The sequence below is a fragment of the Sorex araneus genome, chromosome 4, assembly GCF_027595985.1.
Source record: "Sorex araneus isolate mSorAra2 chromosome 4, mSorAra2.pri, whole genome shotgun sequence".
NCBI classification, from domain to species: domain Eukaryota; kingdom Metazoa; phylum Chordata; class Mammalia; order Eulipotyphla; family Soricidae; genus Sorex; species Sorex araneus.
This window is the reverse complement of record NC_073305.1, coordinates 118,013,585-118,018,872: the sequence shown is the minus strand read 5'-3', so window position 1 is coordinate 118,018,872 and position 5,288 is coordinate 118,013,585. Positions and strand designations below refer to the sequence as shown.

Sequence of the window (5,288 nt, the reverse complement as noted above, 5' to 3'; positions counted from 1 at the left end):
ATTACCCACAGTGAGAAACTCTGGGTTAGATGCAGTATATGCCTTCTTTCTGGTTGATTTTCTCTATAGCTGTTTGATGAATTAAAGAGCACTTTTTTTCCTCATAAATAGTCTTCATACTGTATAATGGAAGGAATGAACAAAATGGATGTGAATTTGGTCGAGATGAAGATTATTTTTGCCATCATACATCCCCTTCAATTCTTTAAGTTTATTTTGTCTCTTGCTTGTTCTACCTTAGTCACTTTTGTGGTTCTAATTGACTTTCTGGCTTTCATGAGAGTTAGTACTCTCATGAAATTAGCTTATTCTTGGGAATTAAATGAGCTCCCCAAACTTTTAGTCAATCTTTAACTCTCTGGAAATATTTAAGTGAACAAGCACAAAACACATACACGGCATCAAGGCTATATCAGACCCTTGGGTGGTTCCATTACCCCACTCTCACCCCATGCTCCAGAAGGCATCAACGATATTGAAAAACTCTGGAATAGATGTAAATGCCTTTTATCTTGTGGTTTTTCTCCAGAGCTCTTAGTAAATATGACAAACTATTTTATTTTATGTATTTTTCTTCATTCTGCTTTATTTGATGTTTTCTCCACTCTACCTACTGTAGTCTTTCAAGAGAATAAAGCATTCGTATCTAAGCCTTGTTTTAGATATATACTATTTTAATTTTTAATGAAATGGTTACATTTACATAAAAATCTTGTTCTGTAAAATTTTAAAACTAATATTTTAAATATTTTAACTTTGAATGCATTCTTTAACAAACACATGATCAAGTTATTTTATTTAAAACAAAAGTCAATATTACTTTATTAATGTATGTAAAATGCCTTTCTATAAATTTGTATAAGTATTATGTCACATAGTATCTGTCTATATTTCACATGATATCAATATTTACCTCCTTTCTGAGAGATATCATATTTTATTCTGACATTAAAATATTTTACATTTGATATGTAGTAATATTATTATGTCATGGTATTATAAAATTTAGAATAATATATTAAAGTAGCACTGTAGCATTGTAGCACTGTTGTTCCATTGTTCATTGATTTGCTCAAGCAGGTACCAGTAATGTTTCCATTGTGAGACTTGTTGTTACTGTTTTTTGGCATATTGAATATGCCACGGGTAGCTTGTTAGGCTCTGCTGTGCAGGTGGGATACTCTCAGTAGCTTGCTGGGCTTTCAGAGAGGGATCGAGGACTTTCTCAATAGATTTTGCTTCTTCAATATATTGTGTCACTTATGAGAAATTGCTAAGGCAGAAAGCAATAGACCGTATCAATAGACAACTTATAATTTAAATTCATTTTTTAAATTCAGAATATTAATTTTATTTAATTTAATTTTTTAATTGGCAGAATCTGACATGGCAGAGCCTGGCTAGATATCCGTGGCATATTCAATATGCCCAAAATAATAACAATAATGGTCCTCATTCCCCTGACCCTGAACACAACAGAGACGAATGGAAATGTTACTGGTGCCTGTTTGAGCAAATTGATGAGCAATGGGAAGACAGTGATACCACCTTGAGTTACAGTTGCATAGCTTTCCTGTTTGAGTTTCAGTCAAACAATGATTAGACACCCAACTCTCCACCAGTGCACATCTTCCACCACCAAGGTGCCCCACTATCCCCCCATCCCAGCCCTCCCCCTGCCTCTATGGCAATCTTCCCCATAATCTCTTTTGTATTGCTTTTTCCGAATAGAATAAGATGTAGTGTGGCTGCAAGAGTGGCGGTATACTTCTAGAATTCTAAAATTTTAGATAATTAGGGTTTGAAGAAATGTCTGCAACGAGCTTCTCAGTTCAGAGATTCTTTTATGTGTCTCTGAGTCATAGCCATTAAGGAACTTAAGTCGCAGCCGGTGGCAGTTTGTGGACATAGCGTCCAGAGTCCTATGGGGAGGTGAGTGGGATTAAAAGGACCGACCCATCCCCTATTCCTTGACTCCTGGAGTTTGCCATCACCAAACCCGCACCTTCACTTCTCATTGGGTTCTGGAAGTTGGCAGTTGGCAGGGTTTTAAGGGGGTAGGTGGAGGGATGATGCCTTCCCCCATCTGAGGCAGCCTGGTGAAGTCGGCCTGGCTTAAAATCCTGAGGTATCGCTGCAGGGAACTGCTTGGTTCGGAGATTCTTTTGTGTGTCTCTGGATCATGGCCCTTGTTTCCATCTTTTCCAGAAAATAAACTATTGGCATATGCCCTGCAGGGCATGCCCACTCGCCTGTTGCACGCTGCATCTCCGGCCCTAACTGCAGCATTTGATCTCTTTCAAAATTTATATGTCTCTGAAATAAGGTCAATAAATGAGTTTGTATAGCTGAGACATAGGTGGTTTGTGAGTGTTGCTCCACATACCTACATTTAGGCATTTAATTTCTTGATAAACCTGGTCCCAAGTTGTTGGGGTCTCGCCAAAGGCACAATGGCAAGTTAGGGGTATCAGGAAGCCTGAAGGCACCATCAGGCTGGTGATGCATCCCCCCCACACCCGCAGGTACAGGTTGACCTGCTGGCTGTACCATAAGCCCATAGTTTGAATTCTTGAAATTGGTTCAAAGTAGGGCAAAGAGCCAAAGTGAAGGACCAATTAATACTGTCCTGCAAGGTTATCAAGAAAAATATTTTTAATATTTTTAGATAGAAAGAAATTTTCAGAAGTAAATGAAAAAATCATCTCCAGCAGCAAAGCAACAATAGCATCACAAATACTCATATACTATATTTCAACTAGTGATTTATGTTTTGGAAAGAGTATGTAAAACACACAATGTCTATTTTTTTCCAGTCTTAAAAAAAGGCTGATGCTGAACAAGGGGGGATATTAATTTTGATTACTGTTCATGAGAGAACATGACAGAAATTAACTGGGAGAACACTCTTCTGTCTTTGGAGGTTGTCATTGGTTCACTGAGAGAGCACCAATAAAATCCAGTGATATCCAGCCATCAGACAGAAGTGAGAGCAAATGTTGATAGTCAGAACATAGAATTTCTATTGGGATAAATGAAGGAAGTGTACTAAGATAAGTATTTAGGAACATGTATGTCAACTTTCAAAGGTAGCAATATTTTATGAATACATAAAGGAAATGGGGCTCACAAGAGATTTAGAAGTTGCTGAGTCTATAATTTCATGAGAAGAACCAGGAGATAGCATAGCAATAAGGAATATAGTGCAATTATTTATCTGGTGGAAAGAAAATTATAACCTGAGTCCAGAGAGAAGCAGGTATTTCACAACTATGGAGAAAATATTCCTTAAGAGATGAATACTGGAGGTATGTTAAAATACATCAAGTGCAAATTGAAGAATTTAAAAGTAAACTTGTTGAAGGAATTGATAATGACAACTGGATTCCTTGTTTGTATATTCTCCTGTGAATGGCTGTCGTTCATTAAAATAAGAATTCAAGTAGTAATGATTAGAGAGAAGGATAAGTTATCAATGAAAGGCTATTTTATGTTAAAGCATGTTTATCTTATGGTATTCGCAAAATACCCAGTAGGCAGTGTACAGTTAGAAGTATAAATCTGAACGTTAAAAATAAGAAAGAAAATGTTCAAATTCAGTAATAATGAGAGAAAGTCATGCAATATTTAGTATTGTTAGAGTCCATATGAATAAATTTAACACTTAAGCACTGATTTCAAACTCTTATATATTATATATAAATATATAAACATATATATAAATCAGAAAGTTGTTTAGTACATGGTTCTGTTAATATGACATAAGAATATTCAGAAAAAAATCACCTCCACCTAAAGTTGCAAGGAAAACTGCTTTCATGACATAGAAAATCTTCCAGTTGTGCTCGCTTTGGCAGTACATATACTAAAACTGGAACAATACAGAGAAGATTAGCATGGCCCTTGCACAAGAATGACACGCAAATTTGTGAAGTGTTCCATATTCTGTTCTTACTAGAAAATCTTCCAATTAGCGGATACTTTTTTGTAGCTAGCAATAATGAATCTAGCTAATAAAATTTAAACTTAGAAATTCTCAACCTAGGGGCCGGAGCAATAGCACAGCGGGTAGGGCATTTGCCTTGCATGCGGCCGACCCGGGTTCGATCCCCGGCATCCCATATGGTCCCCCAAGCACTTCGAGGAGTAATTCCTGCGTGCAAAGCCAGGAGTAACCCCTGAGCATCGCTGGGTGTGACCCAAAAAGCAAAAAAATAAATAAATAAAAATAGAAATTCTCAATCTATACTTCTTGGGTGCTTAGATTTCAAATTCACATCCTAATTTGGTCTCTTAATTATACCTTAAGCCTTTGGGTATTCCATGTATAGTACAATTACTTTGCTGTGTCATAAACAAAAATATATAATAGAATTATTATTATGAGAAATAAAACTTTAAAATTATTTCATTTGGTAAGATCATTTCATTACTTTGAGAAAAAATGTGCCACTGAACCATTATATATAAAATAAATGCTTCTAAAAAAGAAAAAGAATGCCTATTTTCTGATCATGTATAATTAGAACATTATAAAATAGAACTATTGGTGTCAGAAAATCAATGGATGATATATTTCAAAATCTTGTATCTTAAAGTTCTACAGTACCATTTTGCTAACTGTGATAATCCATTAAAAAAATTAATTTCTCTAAACATCATACTTTTGTGGGGAAGAGCAATTTAAGAGAACACACTTGGCAGTACAGTAGGCTGCCAACTTGGTGCTGGATAATTGGGGGGTGTGTAGTACCAGGAGACAAATTAGGGACCCCCACACCCAAAGCATGTAACTAGCCACTTAAGCTACCTTTTTGACCCCTAAACTTTTTTTTTTTTTTTTGGTGTGTGTTTGTTTTGGTTTGGGCGAAACACACAGTAATTCTCAGGGGTTATTCCTGGCTCTGTGCTCATGAGTCACGCCTGGCAATATTTGGGTGACCATATGGGACATCAGGAACTCAATCCCAGTTGACACTGTGCAAAGCAGTTGCCCAATCCTCTGTAACTCTCCTATCAGTACATCACATTCTGTGGGAAAAAAAAGAACATTATCTGAAAAACAACAATATTAGCTAAAATTGCATTCTGTGTAAATATCAGTTAGTAATTCTACATTCATGTTTATTAAACAGAGAAATTGGAGAAAATTTGACTTAAATACCAGGGAAGACTTAAAAACAGCTGAGGATTGGGCCTATAGAACTATTTTGTTTTATTCCTATCCAAAACTTGTTACTAAATGTTCCCAACGTAGCAGAAAACTAAAAACTAAAACCTTTAGTCTT

General features: G+C 36.0%; 1 non-coding gene across 1 annotated transcript; it reads left to right on the top strand.

Moving 5' to 3' along the window:
- The first annotated feature begins 3,841 nt into the window (after positions 1-3,841).
- On the top strand, positions 3,842-3,948 carry LOC129404528 (U6 spliceosomal RNA). Its single transcript, XR_008629926.1, has one exon. It is a non-coding gene; the product is annotated as a U6 spliceosomal RNA (small nuclear RNA).
- The last annotated feature ends 1,340 nt before the right edge of the window (positions 3,949-5,288 follow it).